General features: G+C 35.5%; 1 protein-coding gene and 2 pseudogenes across 3 annotated transcripts in view; 2 read left to right on the forward strand and 1 right to left on the reverse strand.

Annotated features, from left to right (window-relative positions):
* Positions 1–25,003, forward strand: part of SRPK2 (SRSF protein kinase 2) — a 231,247-nt gene that overhangs the window by 21,320 nt on the left and 184,924 nt on the right. The gene's annotated exons all lie outside the window — the stretch shown is intronic.
* LOC114025163 lies at positions 9,224–10,322 on the reverse strand (annotated as a pseudogene).
* Positions 22,319–22,419, forward strand: LOC114025482 (annotated as a pseudogene).

The raw sequence follows: 25,003 nt of genomic DNA on the forward strand, positions 1-25,003 counted from the left end.
GGGGACGTTCATCAAGAAATGATTTGCTGAAGGAGGATATAGAAAAAGGAAATTTAAAAACCATAGCAATCTGAGACCATTTCACTTGAGGTCATTACTGTTAACTGATGTTCATTAATGGTAGCCCTGAATCATTAAGAAAAAGTTAGATTATATTCAGGTAGTTGTTTGAGAGTACAGGGAAATTGAATTATCCAGTTTCCAAATAATTCTGTAAAAATAGTTTAAATTGTTTTGGTACTTAAAGGGCAAACCTGTCACCTGTATAACCCACTTGGGGGAATTCCTTATCCTCCTTAGATATAAGTAATGTGTTTATAGTTTTTTAGATTGTCTAGAATCTTCTTGTTTTTTCTGTATTTCGTGTGAAGAGATTTCTTAATGATTTCAGGTACCTTTAGTGTTGAAGGGAGAGGAGGACTTTTAAAGAGGAAGGAGAATCCAGGACTTCTCAATTTTCTTTTAGTAATTGCAAAATGTCTTCTAAAATTCTTACACTAATCCCTTTCCATGGTCAACTCAAAAGAATGAAAATGTGTTTTCATACTTAATTTCTTTGCTCTTGGCCTTAGATCATTCAGTTCTTGTGCCTGTTGAGCTAAGCAAAGTTGTAATACTGGCTTTCTTTTGTAAAATGGGGAGAATAATGTTAACTTTTGATCCATCTTCAGTAGTTGAGGTGCTGTGGTGTCAGAATAACTGGGATACTTTAATAATCAATCAATTTCAAGCATTTGTTAAGTCCACACTACATGCCAGGAACAGTACTAGATGGTGGTGATACAAATACAAAGAATTAAATAATCTCTGTTTGGAATTGTCTTGGGTCATTGTAGTGATTGGAATAGTTAAGTCTTTTACAGTTGATTATCATTACAATATTACTGTTACTGTGTACTGTATTCTTCTAGTTCTGCTTACTTCACTTTGTATCAGTTCCATATAAGTCTTCCTAGGTTTTTCTAAAACCATTCCCTTCATCATTTCTTATAACACAATAGTATGGCATTACAATCATACACCATAACTTGTTCAGCCATTCCCCAATTGATGGGAATCTCATCAGTTTTCAATTACTTCTACTTCCTTGCTACCACAAAAAGAACTGCTATAAATATTTTTGTACATATGATTCCTTTTCCTTTTTGATCTCTTTGGGGTACAGACTCAGTAGTGGTATTATTGGGTCAAAGGATTTGCATAGTTTTATAGCTTTTTAGGCATATTTCTAAATTGTTCTCCAGAATAGTTGGACCATTTTACAGCTCCATCAGCTATACATTAGTGTACCTGTTTTCTACTTATATGCCAACACTTGTCATTTTCTTTTTCTGTCATATTAACCAGTTTGATGAGTGTGAGGTGGCACCTCAGAGGAGTTTTAATGTGCATTTCTCTATGAGTGATTAGAGTATTTTTTCACATGCTTATTCATGGCTTTGATTTCTTCCTCTGAAAACGGTCTACTATTAACCTTTGACCATTTATCAGTTGGGAAGTGCCTCTTATTTTTGTACTTTTGGCTCTAGCTTGGAATTGTGACGCAGAACTGCATATGGGCAGTGGAGTTGACAGCCCCAGGTCCTGTGCCTAGTGTAAGCAAAGGGTCTTTGTAATCTTTCTGACCAATTGTCCAACCCCTCGAAGGCCCATTTCTCGTGTTGCCACAATGTGCTCTCCAAGCAGAGTCACAGACCTCTCTTGCTGACTTCTTAAGTTGCGTTGGGCTGGAAATCTGTCTCACTTTGACCTTTTCTTGGCTATACTTCCCTGTGTTACTAGATTTCTTTCATCTTGAGGGGACATTTGGAAACACTGTTCTTAACAAATGGGAATGTGAAAGGGTTCTACCATGTAAATATTTGGAATATTAAAAATATGTATATTTTGAAAAAAAAAAGTGTGAGGGTGGTGGCAGCTAGGTGGTACAGTGTGATTACTGGTTCTGGAGTTAGGGGAACCTCAGTTTAAATACGGACTCAGATATTTACCAACTGTGTGATCTTGGGCAAATCGCTTAACCCCGGTTACCTCAAAAAAGAAAAAGAAAAGAAAAAACTGAGAGCATCATAATAAAAGGAAAAATCTATAGTTTGATAGAATTTTGCTTGAAATTTTTGAGTCAATGTTCATTTATGATATTGTCCTAGGTTTTTTTTTCTGTGTTTTATCTTTCCCTAGTTTAATTATTAGGACTATATTCATCTCATAAAAGATTCTGGTAGGTTGCTTTTTTCAATTTTTGAGTAATTTGTGAAATATTGGTACTAACTGGTCTTTAAAAGTTTGATAGAATTTTTCTGTGAATCCATCAGGACCGGTATTTTCCTTTGGTAGAGATCTATTTCCTTTTCTCATCTTCTAATGGTTTGGATACTTTATATTTTTGAAGGTATCCCTTTGCTTGCATATGTTCTCAGTTTTGTTAGCATATGTTTGTGTATAACACATTCTTATTATTCTTTATTTTTTTCTGGTTTTGCTGTGGTTTCACTTTGCTCATTTGCTAATTTGTTGATTTGATTTTTAGCTCGTTCTCTTTTAACAGATTAACTAAAGATTTTTCAATTTTATTGGTCTTTTCAAAGAACCAGATTTGAGTTATTTTTTTGTTTCTAATCTATTTCTAATTTTTTTAAAAAATATTTCCTCTTTTGTGCTTATTTTAGATTTGCGTATTTGTTGGGTTTCTAGTTTTCTTAATGCTTATTTAGTTCATTAATCCTCTCATCATATTTTGTTAATGTATATGTATAAAGACATGATTTTTCTCCTTGAGGGCTGTGTTAACTGCCTCCTAGAAATTTTGGTATGTTGTTTCATCATTATTTTCTTTGATATAGTTATGAGTTATTTCTTTAATCCACTCATTATTTAGGATTTTATTGTTAAGTCTCCATTTGGATCTATATCTTTTGTTTGTGATCCCCAAACCCCAAACCAATGACTATTTTTATTATCTCATGGTCTGTTGAGGCTGTACAAACTATTGCAGCATGTTTTACATGTTTATGATATTTCTGTATGCTAGTACGTGGTAAATTTTTGTAAAAGTTCCATGTGGTGCAGAGAAATACATATATTTTTTCACTGTCCCATTTACAAGATGCTGTGAGTTTTAAAATTTTAGTTTTTCTAGTAATTTGTTCAGTTCATATTTTCCCTTTTGTTTCTGTTTTTGTTAGGCCTATCTAAAACTGAGAGAGGGATTTTGAAGTTTCCTGTCACTATTGTGTTATAGTCTATGTCTTCTTGAAGCTTAGATAACATTTCCTTATGAACTTACATGCTAAGGCATTTGGAGTATATACGTTTATTACTGTTACTGGTTTATTTTCTATGCTTCCTTTTAGCATAATAGAGTTTCCTTGTCTATCCTGTTTTGTGAATGTTTGTTTTTGCTCTGACAGAAAACATTGTTGCAACTATTGCTTTTTTGGATTTACTTGATGCATAGTAAATTTTTTTCCATCCTCTTTTATTTTGTGATGTCTTTGCTTTTTAAATGTATTTCTTGTAACAGATTGTAGATTTTATTTTCTTATATAGTTTGTCACTTTTTTATTTTATTGAATTATTTAATCCATTCACATTTAAATTTATGAGATTTAGGTTTATATTTTTTCTGTCTTTACTATTTTTTTTTTCAAGTTAATCCGTTACTTTACCTTAATTTTTTTTAAGGTAGCCTTGTTCTCACCTTTAATTCCCTCCTGTTTGTTATTCCTTTTCCTTTAGAGTTTTGCTTATTACTTTCTTTTTTCCTTCTGCTTTTATCTCATGATATAATTACTCTTCCTCCCCCTTTTTCCCTCTCAGTCAAGTAGATTCTTCCTTTCCTACACTTCAACTAGTCCTGTTCATTATTTTTTTATTTTCAATTTTTGTGTCCCTTTCCAAAAGGATTTCTCTCACTCTTTATTATCCATCCTCTCTTTTTTTACCCTAGACACTCATTCTGATTCATTACCCCTATAATTTGTCTAGTCTCTCTTTTCTCTATGCCTCTTGCATTCAAAACTTCCAGGATATCCATTTTAGGCTCTTCCCTTAAGGTGGTTTTTGCCACTGCCTTATAGAGCTTGCCCTGTGCGTTCCTCTTTTCTATTGTACATCACAACAATGCCAATTATTGCAGGTAGACTCTGTCCTATAGTAGGCCCCTCCCCCCCTCATATTCCTGACTATGCAGCCCACCACTGATATATACCCTCTCCTAGTAACCTTTCCCCATTTACCTCAAAATTTCTCCCAGGTTACATGCTCTGCTACTCTTCCAGGTACCAGTTGCCCTCAGTGATTCCAGCTCTGGATATCGAATGAGTAGATTTTTCAAACACTGAATATTCCAGGCCACACCCAGTGCAAGGTCCCCATATTGCTTCACAGATCAACTCTATTCACCCAGAGAAACATTCATCAGTGGAATAGCCTTCCACCATCAAAGTAAGGCCTCCTTTCTTTCCTTCCCTTTTCAATCCTTCCCCTTTCCTCCTCACACACTCCCCTGTACGTTCCTTTCTTTGTGGGACCACAGAGGTCACCTTCCCCTCATTGCTAGCCCTTGATTTTACCCTGCAACATCACATATTTCCTTCTCTGTCCCTGCTCTCATCCCTCCCTTTCACATACCCTTTTTTCGTGTTCTAATGTAGTCCCACAAATAAAACAAACAAACCAAACCTCCCCCCGCCACATCAGTTAACTGTAGGCAGGGTGGTGTGAAATTCTGTCCAGAATGCCCTCTATCTTCTCTTTACCATTATGTTCACTAGATTTCTGCCTTTACTCTTGTCTCCTTATGTACGTTTAGAGAGAATTATCTTACTTTACTGGTCTCTCTGCTATCATTTTGTTACTTTCCTTGGCAGATGTTTTTATTTAGTCCTTTATTTCTCTTATTTGGTATATTTAAGAAGCAAATAATCTCTTCATTTCCTGTTTTCATTCTAAAAATATTTCAGATTTGTATTGTCTCTTTACTGTTGAACAACCATCTTTTTTCATGTATGATTTTCAGGGTAGGTTACAGTGGGCTGTATCTTCAACTGTATCAGTCTTTGAAACACCCTTTTTTTTTTTTTTTTTTTTTTCCCGGTGAAGCAGTTGGGGTTAAGTGACTTGCCCAGAGTCACACAGCTAGGAAATATTATGTGTCTGAGGCTGTATTTTAACTCAGGTCCTCCTGACATCAGAACGGGTACTCTATCCACTATGCCACCTCGCTGCCCCTTTGAAACACTTTTCATTCCCTCCCATGTTTTATACTGGGTGCAGTTTTTCATCTTGCATTATTCAAATTTCCTTTCCTTTAGATTTGAATTGAAAGTCTTTTTCTTGATTGCTTACAGAACTTTCTGAATTGAATTCTTAAATTTAACTACTGTGTATCTTAGCATTTGTAACCTTGGGTTTTTTCGGAAGTCAATATGTGAATTCTTCCATTCAACATTTCGTTTTCTATGTTCAGAAGTTTTGGGTAGTTCTATTATTTCCTTCATTATGGTATTGAGATTCTTTTTTTGTCCTGTTATTTTCTTTTGAGAGACCTAGGACCTTTGGTTATCTCTACGCATCCTATCTTCTAGTTTACTAGATGAATGCCGTATTTCCTTCTCTTCTTAATACTTGGTTTATCTGCTTATGTTCAAAGTCTTTGACATTTCTTCTTCCTAAAATTTTTGGTATTTTCAGTGTTTTTTTTTTTTTTTTTTTCCCTCTCTCATTTTCCCCTATTGTTCACCTCCTGACTCCTGGCTGGAGGTAGTTTCTTTGGGGGTGTCTCAAAACATCTCAACTTCGTCTACTATGGTTAACTCACTGTTCACCAACCTAGGTCTCTGCCCCAAGTAACTTTTGGGTGGTTTGAATTGGCCCTACTTAGATGTCATGTCCTTGTGTCTGCTAGTGCATCCTTGCTGCTGATAGCATGTGAAGTGAGGGAGGAGTGTTGAGTGAGTTTAGAATCAGTGAACATCAATAGGTTTTTGGTTTTTTCTTTACCTTCTTTTAGATTTTGGGTATCCCCTAGACCATTGAGGTAGGTGAAATTGCTTCATCTTTGGTGCATAATTTCTGTTTTGTAAAAGTTTGAGAGGTCATAGGAATCAGAGAAAATGTCTGGTCTTCTATTTTATTGCTCACATGACCTAGAACTCTTATAATTTAAATTTATTAATTAAATTCTCACTTAGCTAACAAATATTTATTGCATGTATACTGTGTTTTTTTTGCTAGGCAGTGGGGTTAAGTGACTTGCCCAGGGTCGCACAACTAGTGAGTGTTATATGTCTGAGGCTGGATTTGAACTCAGATCCATCCTCCTGACTCCAGGGCCTGTGCTCTATCCACTGGGCCACCTAGCTGTCCCTATTGCATGTATACTATGAATAGCACTGTACAGATTTAATACAGTATTAATAACATTTTGAGCAAAGTTTATAAGACAGATAGCATATAAAAGTGAACAGCACAGGAACAGTGGAGCAATTTATGCGAGGGAGCCAGATTGCTAGAAGAGTTTTCTTAGAATGTCTTGCAGATTCTTAACACTTTGTTGACAGATTTGGCTTCAGGTTATGTAATGAAAGAAGATGATTTAGAGGTGTTCTAATGTTGAAAATATTTCTATTAACTAAACGTTTTAAGTTTTTTTAATAAGCATAGTCATAAATATTCAGCCTAAAAGTCTAATAAAGTTTGATGCCCAAAAGATAAATAGGCATTGTTAAAAATTCTACGTTACCAAAAAAATGCTCCAACATTGACGTATTTTCCAGTCCTAAATTTGTTCTAACTATTAGTTAGAGAAACTTAAAACAGAAAAGGTTAATGCACAGAAATTTAATGTTATGGGTGTTTTTTTTTTTAATTGAAAAGAAAGTTGAAACTTTGAGTTTTTTTTTTTTGAGATACTTTTTTTTGTTAAATGTGAATTGAACCACTAGGTGGCAACATGTTAATAATAAAACCTATACTTAAAACAAAATGGTTTTAAAATAGTGTAAGTCCCTAGTCAGACATGTTAAATGCAAAGTTAGAGGGTGCTTCTAGTTGTTAAACCATGTTTAAAGACTTCATTGATGGTTAACTTACTGTCTGCTAAGGCGCTCACTTTCCACTTTTGGACAGTTTGATTGTTAGAAGGTTTTCCTGACAAGTTGAAATTGTATGTCACCCTTTTTTTTTTTTTTTTTTTTTTTTTTAGCACTTGCTTCTTGTTGTACTGTCTGAGGCCAAATAGGACCTGTCTTACCCCTTTTCTACAATCTAGATAACCTTAGTAGAGTTAGTCAGGGATGAGTCTTTGTCTTTTGGACAAGGGGAAGTACAGAAAGGATAGTCTTATTTACTATAACGGTTATAGTAATTATTCATAATCCATTCATGTGGATTTCATTTTTATGAGATACATAAAATACATTTAAGAGCTGATTTTGATTTTTAGATCAATTTTGTAACTAGAAGATCATTTAATGATCATTTCAGTATTGTATTAACCAGTTGTTTATTTGATGGAGGGGAGGGTAGAGGACATTTTTTTTCACTCTTTGATTAGGAAAACAACTATCAATAAGAAAAGAGAGACTTGTTTTTACTAGTGAAGATGAGTTTTTTCCCCCAAAGTAAATGATATAATTTTAAGAAAAGAAACATGCATTTTAAAATTTTAAACTATTTTAGTTGAATGTTATTTTACACCAGTCATTTCCTGTTATACTCCTTTCCTTTAACCCTCCCTAGCAACAAAGAAAAATGAATTAAATAGACTGACAAAGCATTCACGTTTGACGTAGTACAAAGCAGTCTCCTGTACCTGTGTTTGCCCACATCTTTAATGTACTTGTTAGCCATCATTTTTCCATCTTTTCTTTAAGAATAGACTTCCAGTCTTATTCAACTGAAACTGTTTCATTAATTACCAAATCTAATGTCTTTTTTCCAGTATGAGTCCTTGACCTTTCTCCCGCCCTTGACACTGTCAATTACCCTCTTCTCTATAATCTCAGTGACACTGCTTTTTCCTAATCTCCTGTCTGGGCACTCATTCTCAGTGTCTTTTACTGGATCTTCATTAGGTTGTTCTGCTAAAAGTGCGTGTCCCCTGAGCCTCTGTTCTAGACCTTTTTTTTCTCCCTCTGTATTGCTGTAGTCATTAATCTCATCAGCTTCTATGGTTTTGATTATCATCTCTATATAGATGCTTCTCAGTCCTAGCCTCTGCTAACTTTTAGTCTTGCATCTCCAACTGCTTGTCAGACATCTTGAACTGGATATCTAGGACATCTGAAGCTTAACATGTTCAAAAAAGAATTCATCATCTTTCCCCACAAATCCTATCCTCTTCCTATCTTTCCTCTTACTGTCTAGGACACCAGAATCCTCCCTTTCACGGAAGCTTGAAACATAGGTGTCATGCTCAATTTACTGTCTTACCCACTGACCCTACATTTCTAATTCTTTTCCAATCCTTTTGTTTCAACCTTCACATCATCTGTGGTATTTGTTTCCCTTCCCTCTACTGTCATACAGCTGCTGTCCTTTGTTACCTCTTGCCTGAAGTATTTCTTTTCTTTTTCTTTTTAACTTAACATGTATACTTTTATTTGAAGTGGTCTTAAGTCAGTGTACAGGTAAAGCTCCTCTCCTCTCCCAAGTACTGGCACCAGTTTCATAAAACTGTCAGTGAGACTATAAAGTCTTCATTCACATCTGTGTTGGGTGGGGGCCATTCCTTATGGCTATGACAAAAAAAAAAGGAGCAAGTATTAAGGCGGAAGATACAAAAAAAAAATTTTTTTTTTAAGGATCATATAATTTACATGTAAAGCAATACTAGTATCTTCCGGCCGCCTCCTCTCCCCATCTGGATTTTTGTTATGCAGCTCCTTTGCTCTAACAGACCAGGACAGCCTTCATAGAGACAAGTAACTCTCTGTAACAATGCATTATACAATATTTGGAATGACTATTAAAAAAAACAAATGTACAATCAGAGTCTTGAAGACACATTATAGAACTTTGGGGATGTTTGCCTAACATACTTAGACTGCTCATCACCTTCATTCTTCCAGTTTTTAAATCCTGAGTCAAGTGCCAAAAACAAAAACAAATAAAGCTATGCCAATCTCATCTCTCTCTTTCTCTCTCTCTCTTTTTTTTTTTGCAATTATCATGTCACACCCTTTGACAAAAAAAGAAAACAAAAACACAAACAATCCATTTAGAAGCATTTGTGGTGGACAATGGAGGGCCCAGATTCATCATACTCCTGCTTGCTGATCCACATTTACTCGAAGGTGGAAAGAGACACCAGGATGGAACCTCCAATCCAGACAGAATATTTGCACTCAGGTGGGGCAATGATCTTGACTTTCATTGTGCTGGGTGCTGGGGCTATAATCTTCTGCATCCTGTCAGCAATGCCTTGGTATGTGGTGGTACCACCAGACAACATGGTATTGGCATATAGATCCTTACGGATGTCAACATCACCCTTCATAATTGAGTTGAAAGTAGTTTCATGGATTCTACAGGATTCCATGCTTAAGAAGGTTGGAAGAGCTTCTGGGCATCGGAACCTCTTGTTCCAGTGGTGATAACCTGACCATCAGGGAGCTCATGGTTCTTTTCTGGAGAGGAGCTAGATGCAGCAGTGGCCATTTTCTGCTCAAAGTCTAGGGTGACATAACACTGCTTCTTGTTAGTCCCTCTCACCTGTGGTAGTGAGACTGTACTTTGTATCAGTCAGGATCTTCATGAGGTAGTCTGTCAGATCACGGTCAGCCAGATCCAGATGGAGGATGGCACGAGGAAAGGCATAACCTTCATAGATGGGCACAGTGTGGGTCACACCATCACTAGAGTCCATCACAATACCAGAGGAATATAGGGACAGCACAGCCTGGATGGTGGATGGCAACGTACATGGCCAGGGTGTTGAAGGTCTCAAATATAATCTAGATCATCTTTTTTCTGTTGGCTTTTGGGTTCAGGAGGGCTTCTGTGAGCAGCACAGGGTGCTCTTCAGGGACCACATGGAGCTCATTGTAGAAAGTATGATGCCAGATCTTCTTCATGTCATCCCAGTTGGTGACAAGACCATGTTCAATAGGATATTTCAGGGTCAGAATACCTCTCTTGCTCTGGGCCTCATCCTCCACATAGTTGTCTTTCTGGCCCATACCCACCATCACACCCTGATGTCTGGGGCAACCAGCATTGAATGAGAAGACAGTCCAAGGGGCATTGTCTCCGGCAAAGCCAGCCTTGCATATTCCAGAGCCATTGTCAACAACCAGAGCAGCAATATCATCGTCCATGGTGAACTTTTAAGTGGAAAGTTTAAACTTTTAAGAAAGGAGGTGGTGCCACACTTGGAGGTTGGCAGGGGGGAAGGCAAGTACACTGTGGGTGGAAGAGCTCACAGCTACTCTTGCCTGCAGTATTTCAATGGATTTGTTGGTCTCCTAGCTGCAGATCTCTCCTTCTTCCTCTCCCTCACATAATCACAATTATTTATTTTATCTCCTGTGATCCTCTCTTTCTCTTGTTTGGTCATAAATTTTCTCTTATACATAGAAATAGGTAAATTTTTCCATGATCCCCTAAATTGCTTATGATATCATCCTATATGTCTAGCATCTAGATTATGTACCCATTTTATTTTGGGATATGGTACAAAGTGTTGGTCTATGCCTAGTTTCTGCCAAACTGCTTCCATTTTTCCCAGGGATTTTTTTTTCCAAATAATGAGGTTTTTTTAAAAAAATTAAATAATTTATTTTTAGTTTTCAACATTCATTTTCACAAGATTGAGTTCCAGATTTTATCCCCATTTTGCCCCTCCCTCAACCTCAAGATGGCATGGATTCTGAATACCCCTGAATACCCCTTCCAATCTGCCCTCCCATCTATCGCCTCCTCCTCGTATCCCCTTCCCCTTCTATTTTCCTGTAGGGCAGGATAGATTTCTATACCCCATTGCCTATATATCTTATATCCCAGTTGCATGTAAAAAACAGTTTTTAACCTTCTTTTTTAAAACTTTGAGTTCCACGTTCTCTCCCTTTCTCCCTCTCCACACACCCTTATTGAGAGGGCAAGCAGTTTGATATAGGTTATACATGTGTAGTCATGAAAAACACTTCCATAATAGTTGTGTTGTGAAATACTAACTATAATTCCCTCCATCCTATCCTGCTCTCCCATTTATTCTATTCTCTCCTGTGACCCTGTCCCTCCTCAAAAGTGTTTACTTCTGCTTATCCCCTCCCAATCTGCCTTCCCTTCTGTCATTCCCCCCTCTCATCCCCTTTCCCTCTATTTTCCTGTAGGATAAGATAGATTTTCATACCCAGTTGAGTGTGTGTGGCATTCCTTCCTTAAGCCAAATCCAAAGAGTAAGATTCTTTCATTACCTCTCACCTCCTCCCTCTTCCCCTCCACTGTAAAAGCTTTATCTTGCTTCTTTTATGTGAGATAATTTACCCCATCTGTCTCTTCCTTTCTCTTCCTCCAAGTACAATTCTCTCTCACCCCTTAATTTTATTTTTTATATATTATCCCTTCATCTTCACCTCACCCTGTGCCCTCTATCTATAAATCTATCTGTACATATAATTTTTTTTCCCCTCCAACTACCCTAATACTGAGAAAGGTCTCATAAGCTACAAATATCATCAGTCTCTTATGATTTCTCTTTCCTGTTTACCTTTTCATGCTTCTCTTGAGTCTTGTATTTGAAAGTCAGTTTTTCTATTTAGCTCTTGTTTTTTCTCAAAAATGAATTTAATTCCTCTACATCATTGAAAGTCAACTTTCCCCCCTCATTGATTACACTCATTTTTGCTGGGTGGTGATTCTTGGTTTTAATCCTAGCTTGTTTGACCTCCAGAATATCATATTCCAAGCCTTGTGATCCCTTAATGTAGAAGCTGCTAGATCTTGTGTTATCCTGATTATGTTTCCATAATACTTGAATTGTTTCTTTCTGGCTGCTTGCACTATTTTCTCCTTGACCTGGGAATTCTGGAATTTGGCTATAATATTACTGGGAGTTTTCCTTTGGGGATCTCTTTCAGGAGGTGATCAGTAGATTCTTTCAATTTCTATTTTAGCCTCTGGTTTTAGAATATCAGAGCAGTTTTCTTTGATCATTTCTTTTTTTTTTTTGGGGTGAGGCAATTGGGGTTAAGTGACTTGCCCAGGGTCACACAGCTAATAAGTATCAAATGTCTGGTCTGAGACTGGATTTGAATTCAGGTCCTCCTGACTCCAGGACCAGTGCTCTATTCACTGCACCGCCTGGCTGCCCCTCCTTGATCATTTCTTGAGAGATGATGTCTAGTTCTTTTTTTTGATCATGGCTTTCAGGTAGTCCAATAATTTTTAAATTATCTCTCCTGGATCTATTTTCCAGGGAAATATTTCACATTGTCTTATACTTTTTCATTCTTTTGGTTTTGTTTTATAATTTCTTGATTTCTCATAGAGTCATTATCTTCAATTTGCTCCATTCTAATTTTTAAGGAATTATTTTCTTCATTGAGCTTTTGGACTTCCTTTTCCATTTGGCCAATTCTGCTTTTTAAGGCATTCTTTTACCGATTGGCTTTTTGGACCTCTTTTGCCATTTGGGTTAGTCTATTTTTTAAGGTGTAATTTTCTTCAATATTTTTTTGGGTCTCCTTTAGCAAGTTGTTGACTTCTTTTCAGGATTTTCTTGCGTCACTCTCATTTCTCTTCCCAGTTTTTCCTCTACTTCTCTTACTTGCTTTTCAAAATCCTTTTTGAGCTCTTCCATGGCCTGAGACCAATTCATATTTTTCTTGGAGTCTTTAGATGTAGGAGCTTTGACTTTGTTGTCTTCTTCTGGTTGTATGTCTTCCTTGTCACCAAAGTAAGATTCTGTGGTCTGAGGTTTGGTTTTTTTTTTCCTCCTGTTGTTTGCTCATTTTCCCAGCCAAATACTTGACTTTTAAACTCTTTGTTAAGGTAGGGCTCTGCTTCCAGTGTGGAGAATGTGCTATTCCAACCTTCATGGATTTTCTGCAGCTGTTTTCAGAGATACTTCTAGGGACCTGTAAGTTTTCAGTTCTTCCAAGGTGGTATGATCTAAGGAGAGGTGTTTACTCCTTTCCTGGCCTGTGCTCTGGGTCTGAGTGACCACAAGCACTCTTTTTGCCCTGGAACTCTGAAGAGGGTTCCCTCTCCACCACACCACAAGCTGTGCTATGCCAGTGCTCCTTCTCCTTGACTGCTTGTCTTTTAGTTGTTGAAGCATGTCTTGGTAATCCTCAACCCTAGGTGTCACTCCATTATTTATATTCTCTTACCAAGTTATGAAATATGTCTCACTACAAATTCATGTTATGTCATCTCAGCTCAGCCCTCATGGTTTCAAAATGGTGTTAATACTTATATTGGGTCACAGATTTGAAGGAGGAAGAACTTAGAAGTCATTTTGTCCAAGTTCCTCATTTTACAGATGAACAAATTTAATAATATTTTATTTTTTCTAATTATATGTAAAGACAAATTTTGAACATTCATTTCTTATAAATTTTTGAATTCCAAATTTTCTCTCTCCCTCCCTCACCTCCCTCCCTTCCCTAAGCATATTGGGATTGTAAAATTTTAATCTCTGAAACTTTTTTTTCCTTTTCTCTTAAAGACTAGCCTAAACCCCAAATCACTTTTGCTGTCATTGATTGGCCAATAATAGCACCTAGGCCAAGCCCTACTTGGTCACTGTTTGGGCCCTGATTGAGTCACAGTGAACGTAAATAGCAGTCGGTTCTGTTTTGGCCAGAAACACTGGGTCTTTCCCTCCCAGATATATATATTTTTTAAAAAGAGATCATTCTTTGCCTCTTTTCTTATTAAGCCTTAATCACTGAATAGATTTTGCCTCAGTCGAACTGAGACCTGTTAAAAGACCTTAGCTTGAAAAGGCTAAGGTTCCCCACTGCATCCTGGGCCATCTCCAGTTGTCCTGATTGATATCTGGCCCAGAGGACTGTGGAAGTGAAAGTGAGGCTGGTGACTTTGCATAGCCCTCCTTCTCTTAAATCCAATTCAGTTGCATGTCATGGCATCACCCTCCTGATGTCATGGTCCTTTTCAAAAACGAAGGACAAACAGCAGCAAGCAAGCAAACAGATAAGGAAATTTAGATCCAGTGAGAGGGCATCTTGCCCAAGGTCATAAAACTAGTAGATAGCAGAGCAAGGATTTGAACCCAGGTCCCTGGATTTGAGATCCAGTGTTCTTTTTACTGTACCATGCTGGGTTTTTTTTTCCTCCAAAGTGCCAGATAACCTTTGCTTTTTATTGTATTTTTAAAAATCAGTTTTTATTCTATTTTCAGTTCAGAATTCTTCCCACCTGTCCCCTTTATTGAGAAAGCAAGAAAAAAACTCAGCTCTGCATTAGCCATGTTAAAAAAAAAATATGCCTCAGTGTGCATTGTTGAGTCCATTGTTGCTTTATCTGGAGGTGAATAGAATGTTTTATCATGAGTCCTCTGGAATTGTGGTTGGTTATTGTGTTATTGTGTTGATCACAGTTTTGTTGATCACAGTTTCTAAGTCTTTTAGAGTTCATTGTCTCTACAATATTGTTGTTACTGATTATCTACAATGATGACCCTTAAAATATCTCAAATTCTGAAATTCTCTGTTTATAATCCCTTACTTTTTCTTGTTCTCCTGGTTCTTCTCACTTCACTGTGCATCGGTTCATACAAATCTTAGAAGGTTTGTTAGAAAATATCACCTTCATTTCTTACTGAACAATCACATTCCTATAGAATTTATTCTGTCACATTACATTCATATAGAATAACTTCTCCAGCCATTCTCCAATTGATGGGCATCATCTTAGTTACCAATTCTTTGCCACCAATAAAAGAGTTGCATAAATATTTTGTACATATGGGTCCCTTTTTCTGTTTCCTTGATCTCTTTGGGAGTATTTTCCTTAGCAGTACACTGGGAAAACATGCACAGTTTAATAGCTTTTTGGGAATAGTTCCAAATTGTTTCCAGAATGTTTGAATCATTTTACAAGTTCCATCTCTATAGTGATTTAAAATACCTGTTTTCTCACAGGACCCTCCCAGCATTTTTCCTTTTATGTCAACTTTGCCAATCTAGTGGGTGTGATGTACTTCACAATTTTTAAAATTTATATTTCTCTAGTTATTAATTATTTAGAGCATTTAAAAAATATAACTATTGATAGCTTGAATTTCTTCCCTCTGAAAACTGACTTCATATCCTTTGACCATTTATCAAGTGGGGAATGGCTCTTATTCTGATAAATTTCGCCGAGTTTTCTGTATATCTTAGAAATGAAACCTTTATCAAAGAAATTTCTGCAAAGATTTTCCTCCCTCCCCATTTCCTATTTCCCTTCTAATTTTAACTAAATTGGTTTTGTTTGTGCAAACCTTTTTTAATTTTATGAAATCAGAATTGTCCATTTTATGTGTTCTCTGTTTCCTGTTGGGCCATGAACTCTTCCTATCCTATAGCTCTTAGAGATATTTTCTTCTAGCTCCTCTAATTTGTTTATAATGTCATCCTTTATGTCTAAATCACGTGACCATTTGGAGATTTCTTGGTATATGTAGTAAAAGACTGGTCTATATCTAGTTTTTGCTAGATGTAGATAAGATATAGACTTCTAGACTGCTTTCTAGTTTTTCTTAACATTTTTGTTGAATAGTGTGTTCTTATCCTGGTAGCTATAATCTTTGTGTTTATTAAGTACTAGGTTGCTTATTTGCTTCTGTATGTTGTATAACTAATCTGTCCTACCAATCATCTTCTCTTACCTATACCAATTTGTTTTGATGAGCATAGTTTTGTAGTATGGCTTGAGATTTAGTACTAATATACTCATTTCCTTATTTTTTTCATTAATTCCCTTGATATTCTTGACTTTTTGTTTCTACAAATGAATTTTTTTTCATATTAAACATATTTTCACATTAGTAATGCTGTAAGTAGAAATTAAAACCAATAGGAGGAACTATCAGAAAGAGGAAACAAAACTCAACAGAAGAGAAAAAAAATAACAGTTCGGCTTCCGTAGTTCTTTCTTTGGGTGTGGATAGCATTTTCCAGCACAAGGCCTTTGGAGATGTCTTAGATCCTTGTATTGTCAGGAAGGGTTAAGTTTATCAATATTAGCCATCACACAACGTGGCTGTTAATGTGTACTATGTTCTCTTGGTTCTACTCACTTCACTCAGCATCAGACCATACAAGTCTTTCCAGGTTTTTCTGAAGTCAGCCTGTTCATCATTTCTTATAGCACAATAGTATTCCATCACATTCATATGCCACAACTTGCTCAGCCATTCCCCAATTGATGGGCATCCTCTCAATTTCCAATTCTTTGCCACTACAAAAAGAGCTGCTATGAATATTTTTGTACATGTAGGTCCTTTTCCCATTTGTGTGATCTCTTTGGGATATAGCCCTAGAAGTGCTATTGCTGGGTCAAAGGGTATGCACATCTCTATAGCCCTTTGGGGATAGTTCCAAATTGCTCTCCAAAATGGTTGGATCATACAAATGAATTTTTAAAAAACATTTTCCCCAGCTCTCTCAAGCTATTCATTGGTAGCTTGATTGATATGTTACTAAATTATAAACTTATTTAGGTGACATTGCCATTTTTATTATATTGGCTTGGCCTACCTATGAGCAATTAATATCTTTCCTATTATTTATATCTGTCTTAATTTGTATAAATGTTGTTTTATATTTGTCTTCATATAGTAGATCCCAAGTATTTTATATAATCTGTAGTTATTTGAAATGGAATTTTTCTGTTTCTTCCTGCTGGTTTTTGTTAGTAATATATAGACATTTTGGTAATATACAGAAATATACAGAAGATTTGAGTTCATTTTGTATTCTACAACTTGACTGAAGTTGTTTATTGTTTCAATTAGGTTTTTAGTTGACTTTAGGATTCTCTAAGGAAGAGGTAATCAAGAAATCAGAAGGAAAGGTAGGAGGAAGCATAGACAAGGAGAACAGCCTTGAAAATTATTTATTAGGCTTATCATATAATTAAAAAGAACAAAACTGTATGTAACAGTGATTAGCAGTTTCAGATAAAATTCTCTCAGTTCTACTTTGTATATTGAACTGCTAATTTTATTTTATATTTAAATCCATAATTAAAAGCTTGTTTATTTCACTCTAAAATAAAATAAACTACAATTTAACTGTATTTTAATATGAAATAGTGTTGTTTTTAACTGATTGAGAATAATAGCAATAGCAAAGTTTCCATTTTTGTGGAGTATTAAGGTTTTACAAAGCACTTTGCAAATATTCCAATTATTCCTTAAATTATTCTGTAACTTGGTACCATAGGTATTATTGTACTCTTTTTTACAGTTAAAGAACCGAAGTTTAGGAGAGGAATGTATCTTCCCTAAAACTACTGCCATATCATAGCAGAGCTGGGATCACTTACTCCAAGTCCCATGTTTTCAAACTGTGGCTTATGTGATGAAATCTCCCGAATTCTATCTAGAAAACCACATTATCTCCAAGGATCATTTAGTAACATGACAGTAATAGAATTGATTCTAAAGATATAATGTTCTAAATGTTATTGTAAAATGTCCGTGTAAGTTGTACTTTTTAATTTTTTTTATTTTATTTAATTTTTTTTAAGATATACTTTGTAGGCATTATGTTTCAGATCTGACTTTCTCACTAACCAACTCTGTGATCTTTGGGCAAGTCATTTAATATCTTTAGGCCTCTCAGTTTCCACATCTGCAAAGCTGCTGAGTTCTACCTCCAAAAATTATGTGATTCTGGAGATAAACTGTATATAAGCTAATATGTTATTTAGGGTAGGCAACATGATATGTTGACAAGTGAAATTGGCTAAGTCACTTAATTTTGCTGAGTTTTACTTTCTCCATCATGGTGTTATAGTGAGCACTAGAGGAGTATGGAAAACACTTTGTAAAATTTAGCATGCTGTATAAATGTGAGCAATTTTAATTATTTTTTTTTAACTTTAAGCTTTCTGAGCTAAGCAAGTTTTGGTTGTCTTCCTGACTTCACACAGGACACTCTATTCACTTTGCCACCTTAATATCGTGTCTTCTGTACTGTGTACTTCAGTGTTCCTCTGATGCACTCTATTTCTTAGCCAGTCTCAAATTGTTTTGATGATTATCACTTTATGAGATCTTGAATTCTTTATCCCTTTTAGCCAGCTGTGTAACTACAGGCAGCTAGGTGCTACAGTGGATAGAGTATTGGACTTGGTGTCAGGAAGATACAAGTTTGCTGTCTCATATACTTTTCAGCTCTGTGATCTTGGACTAACCTATCTCTTTCAACCTTAATTTTCTTATCTTTAAAATGAGGGGATTGGACTTAATGACTGTTAAAGTACTTTGCAGCTCCATACTCAAGTCCTCAGAATCTATGGATGTGGTTTGATCTGGCATATCATTTGTTAAAGATTGGGGTTCCCTATTCCTTTTTCAAACCTTCGAGGATATATATTGTATAAGTTACTCTCATAAAGATTTTATAGAGTTGGTAAAAGATCAGTAGTTGCTGTTATTTTCTTCATTTCCTTTTTTTTTTGTAATAAGGTTGTGATTAAAAATAATACTAGCTGGCATTTATAGCGGATTTTAAGATTTGCAAAGCAAATTAAACATTTTTTCATTTGACCCTTAACAACAAAACACTCAAGATAGCAATGTTATGCTAGTTTTGTAGATGAGGAAGTTGAGACTGAGAGAGGGTAAGTTACTTGCCAAAGGTCACAGACATATTATTTGAGGCAGGATTTGAATTAAAGTCATTCTGATTATAAGTCCAACACTATCCATGTGCCACCTAGTTTCCTACTTTTTTCCCTCTAAGTATTTAGTATCCTCCTCTTTCAGATAACTTCAGAATTGCTCCCCAAACTCCCACAAAATTTTGTTTGCCTCTGTAATCAAAATGTCTTCTGTGTAATACTCAAGCTCGTTCTATCTTTGTTTTCTTTGGTGCCATTTCTACTTTGGGTAAAACATTTGGGACTGTAATGGTCAAAAGTGATTCCTCCATTATTCTTGAAGGAGAAATGAATTTGCAGTAGAAATCTTTATATATTATTTTGCATGTTTGTTTTTCCAGTTTTACCAGTTAAATCCTTAGGAGATTCTTGCTTAGTTAGATCTTTTGACTGGCTCTTTGTCAACTTGTTTTTCTCTCTATTTTACTTTTATTTATTTATTTATTTATTTTTTACTTTTACTGTTTTATTTTTCTTAGAATCCTGCACCATCTTTTTTTCCAGAAGAGCTTCCAAATGAATTTATATTCTAAAGCTGTGCTGCTGGCTGAGGCAGTTTATAGATTTTTTTGGCTTTTATTGTAGCAATTGATTTTCAGTGGCTAGATAGATTGCATAGTGGATTTAGCTCTGGCCCTGGATTCAAGAAGACCTGAGTTCAAATTTGGTCTCAAATACTAATACTAGTTCTGTGACTCTGAGCAATTTAACTTCTGTTTGCCTCAATTTCCTCATCTGGAAAATGAGAATAATAATAGGATCTACATGCCAAGGTTGTTATGAGTATCAAATGAAGTAATATTTGTAACAAATGTACTTTGCAAACCGTAAAACACTATAAATGCTAGCTATTGTTATTTTATGTTGATGTTTTTATCCCTTTCTCCCTTTTTAAAAAATCTTTATTTTATTTTATTTTTAATTAATTTTTAGTTTTCAGCATTCACTTTGATAAGATTTTGAGTTTTAAATTTTCTTCCCCCATCCCCAAGACAGCATGCAATCCAATATAGGCTCTACTTATGGATTCATATTAAACATATTCACATTAGTCATGATGTAAAGAAGAATTAGAACTACTGGGAGGAACCAGGAGAAAGAAGAACAAAACAGAAGAAAAGGAGAGCAAATAGTATGCTTCCATCTGCATTCAGACTCCTAAATTCTTTCTCTGTATTATGGATAGCATTTTCCATCGTGAATCTTTTGGAGTTATCTTAGATCCTTGAATTGCTGAGAAGTAGCATCATTATTTTAAATAGACCAGTTTAGCATCATATTAGTTTTAGGCCACATCTGATTTCTACTCTTCAATTTTAATGTTGATTTTGATCTTTGTTTTAACAAAGTTGGTGGCCTAATTGTGTACCCACATCCATAATCAGTTGTTTCTTGTTTGTTAAAATATGATCACTTTCATTTTTGTGATGTTATTTGGTGCTTATCATGTTAATTGCTTTCTAATGCTCTTCTTCAATGAAGCATTTATGGTGTATAGTAAAGAGTAAGCCTGTGGCTTGTTGTTCATTTCTTATATAGTACATTTTGCTAACCTTAAATGTGATTTGCTATTATTAATTTCTGAATCATGTTTTTCTTTTAAAGAAAATTAATATTTTTTCTAATTATGTGTAAAGACAATTTTCAGCATTCATTTTTTGAAAGACTTTGAGTTCCAAATTTTTCTCCCTCTCTTCCCTCTAATCTCCCCAAGATGGCAGTCAATCTGATATATATTATATATGTGTGATAATGTAAAACTTATTTCCCTTTTGATCGTGTTGTGAAAGAAAAAATGGAAAAAAAGGAAAAGACCATAAAAAAAAAGGTGAAAATAATATGCTTTGATCTGCCTTCAGACTCCATCAGTTCTTTCTCTGGTTGTGGATAACATTTTCTATCATGAGTCTTTTGGAATTGTCTTGGATCATTGTATTGCTGAGAAAAGCTAAGTCAGTCATAGTTGATCACTGCACTGTGTTACTCTTACTGTGTACAATGTTTTCCTGGTTCTGCTCACTTTACTCGGCATCATTTCATGTAAGTCTTTCCAGGTTTTTCTGAAATCTACCTTTTCACCATTTCTTATAGTACAGCAGTATTCCATTGCTGAATTATGTTTTTCAAAGTTTTTTTTTGTTTGCCACCTTCCCTTACCCTTATCTATGCATTGAAATCCCATATTACTAAAACATGTGTTGATTTAATTTGGAATATTTTATTGAGTTCTAAAGAGATTTTATATTGATCACATTGATTTGGAGCTGGAAAAAATCTTTGAGGTCATCTAGTTTAAGAACCTTATTTTACAGATGAGGAAACTAAGACCCAACGTGATTAAGTGTTGTAGTCAAAGTCAAACAACTAGTAAGTGGCAGGATCAGGATTCCAACTCAGGTCCCTGTATTCCAGCTCCAGCTCTCTTTCTATTAAGCCATGTCTTCTGTAGCAGATGTTGTTAATTGATATCACCATGGTGGTCTTTTTGAAAATGCTTATTAGGAACCCTTTAATACAAGAATCACAGTTCTTGTTGATTTTGTATACAACCACCCATTTCTTAAACTTTTTAAGGAAAAACTGGGAGTTATCCTTTTATTCATTTTTTTGTTTCTTTTACTGTGTAAACATCAGTATTGGTACAATTCAGTTCCTATTGTTCAGAGCCAAGCAAATATTTATCAGAGCCAATAACCAAGCAAACATTTCTCAATTATCAAAAAACCACAATTCCTAGTGCCTTTTATGCCCTTACTCTTTTTCTCCTCTGTCACCCTAAACAGAAGGGGGTCACAGAGGCCCAAGGGCCATTTTATATTAGGAAACAAACCCCTTTTGCTTTGTAGATTGCAAAGGCAAAGAATTACCAAGTTGCCATCTTGCTATCCTTTTTATACTTAATTAGGCTTGTCCACAGAACACATTGTTATTAGGACTAAATTAAAAAAGTTTTTATAATGGTAGAACTTCCCCTTGAAAACCCAGGATCGCTTCCTTGTAATGAATCATTAGATAGGACTTTGCGGTGAAAAAGATGTTGGAAAACGTGGCTCAAGATTAAGAAGTTAAAGGAGCTTGTATGTTGCTTTGAAGTCTTATACTTGTATAAGACAAATATTTATTTTGCGAAGAGAATTGCAAGGTGTCCAACATAGTGAATACTGAAAAAGAATCTCAAAAAATGAAATTCATGTTAACAGGAAAGTTGTTAATGTGGGATTGTTGAAAAATCAGCTGTCTTTGTAAGTAAGTAATCTATTTGTTATAATGAAGCTGAAAACTAGCACCATATTTGAAGAAACACTAATGATAAGGATGTCATCATAACATGTCTAGTCACAACTGTCTTCAAAAGCTATTGACTCTGAAAAAATGGTGATATTACAAAGTCAAGAAATAGAATCTAATTATTGACATGTTGTAGAGAAGTTTGTTGTAGAGAAGGCTTCTTTCAGAAATAAAAGAACTGAAATACTCACTTTTGCAGCTCAAATGCTAAAATTGGGAAGATACAGAGATAGCATGGCCCCTGCCTAAGAACGATATGAAATTTTTTGTTAAACATTCTTTATTTTTGTATTGACTCAAGTAGAGGAGCTAAAGAAAAGAAGGGGCCTTTGTGCATGCCCACTAAGACATTGTGAATCACTACTAGAAAAACTTCTTTTCAAGGTTTAATGACTTAGAATTGGTTCTAGATGAGGGTCTACAAATGCCTCATTGATGTTTGTTAAACAGTATTTCTAACGGTATTAAACTGGATATAGAAGTGGAAGTCACTATTGTAGATGCCTAATCATCACTTTTAATAAATTGGTTGTGATTTTTTTAAAAAGGTCTCAAATGTCAAGAAACAATGTAAGATAGCAAATACCAGGCATTTGGTGCCAAGGAAGATTCCTTGATTTTGAAGTCAAGAGCTCAGTTTGAATCTTGACTCTGCCATTTATTATTTGTGTGACCTTGAGCAAGTTTGTTAACTGCACAGTGGGGACATATTCCTTTATAAGATGATAGGATCAGAACAGATGACCTTGGAGGTTTCTTGCAGCTCTAAATCTATGAGTTTATTATTCTTTGCCGAGCAATGATATGTTGCTGCCAAGGGCAACTTATTTATAGTGCAGCTTTATTTGTAAAATATTATGGAGGAGAATGATGGATATCATTTCTTTACAAAATATTAAAAAGCAATGTAGGGGAAAATGAGCCAGTATAAAAGTTTGGTATGAGACCAAAATAAGCCAGAGCATCCTAAAGAGTATTTCCATATGAAACTGCAGGGAGGACAACAAATAGAAATGAGTGCTTTAAAATAAATAAGATGTTTGCCACATTCTGTATCAGGATTACTATTTTTTACTTGAAGATTATATGATAAATTTAGGTAAGGGTTTTGGTCAGCACAAGGGTATGTCACATTCTGTGGCTTTGTTATCTTATTCTCAGGTCATTCACATTTTATTTCTGGCATATTTCATGTTACATTAATACATTTACTATGGTGACTTGAATTGTGTATATGTGATTTTTGAAACTAAATTAAAATTTAGCAAGAGTTCCTATATAGTACTTCCAGATCAGGTTAGCTTAGAGTGGAAGAGTTACTGTTTGAGTTTTCTTTTGTCTCTAAGTTTGTGGAAAGCTGGGAATTCTTGGCTATTTCTCAGCCAAAAAAGGTGATAATTAGCTTCTGATCTTTGGTGATTCCTTAGCTTATCTTGGGGTTTGTCTGAGGATGTTTTGGTAGCATTCCTTCTGTGGGAAGTAGTGGTAGTGGCTGGATGAGGGGAGAAAGTTGACTGCATCCTAAATGTTGCTTACCTTTTAGTTCTGTCAGATTGTGACTTGTACCAGTGTAGTTACTTGGCTTCTCCTTTGCAGTGGACTTTTGTTGCACCACACAGGTGGTATATACCATGACACTGTTATAATACTATGCTGCAGTCTGTTATAGGTTCCACAGAGAGGTATATTCTCTTCTTTTTTATTTTCTTGTTTTTTTTTTCTTATTTTTTTCTTGTTTATTTTTTTAATTAATAAATTTATTTATTTTTAGTTTTCAACATTTACTTTCACAAGACTTTGAGTTCCAAATTTTCACCCCATCTCGCCCCTCCCCTCCACCCCAAGATGGCATGCATTCTGAATATCCCTTCCCCTAGTCTGCCTTCCCTTCTATCTCTCCCCGCCTTCTCTTATTCCCTTCCCCTTCTATTTTCCTGTAGGGCAGGATAGATTTCTGTATCCCATTTCCTGTATTTCTTATTTCCCAGTTGTATGTGAAAACATTTTTTTAAAACATGTGTTTTTAAAACTTTGGGTTCCAAATTTTCTCCCTTCCTCCCTCCCCACCTACCCTCATTGGAAAGGCAAGCAACTCAATATAGGTTATATATGTGAAGTTATGCAAAACACTTCCATAGTAGACATGCTGTGAAAAACTAACTCTATTTCCCTTAATCCTATCCTGCCCCCCCCATTTATTCTATTCTTTCTTTTGACCCTCTACCTCCTTAGAAGTATTTGCTTCTGATTATCCCCTTTCCCAATCTGTCCTCCTCTCTATCATCCCCCTACTCTCTTGTCCCCTTCCCCCCCTGTTTTCCTGTAGGGTAAGACAGATTTCCACACCCAATTGAGTTGTGTATGTTATTCCCTCATTAAGTCAAATCCTATGAGAATAAGATTCACTCAATCCCTCTCACCTTCCCCCGTTGCCCCTCCACTGTAGGAACCTTTTCTTTTCTGTTTTTTGTGAGATAATTTACCTTGGTCTATCTCTCTGTTTCTCCTTCTCCAAGTAATAATCCTCTCTCATCCTTTAATTTTATTCTCCAGATATCACCCCTTCATCTTCAACTCACCCTGTGCCCTCTATCTATCTATCTGTCTATCAGTCTATCTATCTATACATACATATAATTTTTTCCCTCCAACTACCCTAATACTGACAAAGGTCTCATGAGTTACAAATATCATCTTTCCATGCAGAAATGGTAAACAGTTCAACCTTAATAAGTCTCTTATGATTTCTCTTTCCTGTTTACCTCTTCATGTTCCAATTGAGTCTTGTATTTCAAAGTCAAATTATCTATTTAGCTCTGGTCTTTTCATCAAGAATGCTTGAAAGTCCTCTATTTGACTGAATGACCATTTT

This window comes from Vombatus ursinus, unplaced genomic scaffold (genome assembly GCF_900497805.2).
Source record: "Vombatus ursinus unplaced genomic scaffold, bare-nosed wombat genome assembly UNPS02014830.1, whole genome shotgun sequence".
NCBI lineage: Eukaryota > Metazoa > Chordata > Mammalia > Diprotodontia > Vombatidae > Vombatus > Vombatus ursinus.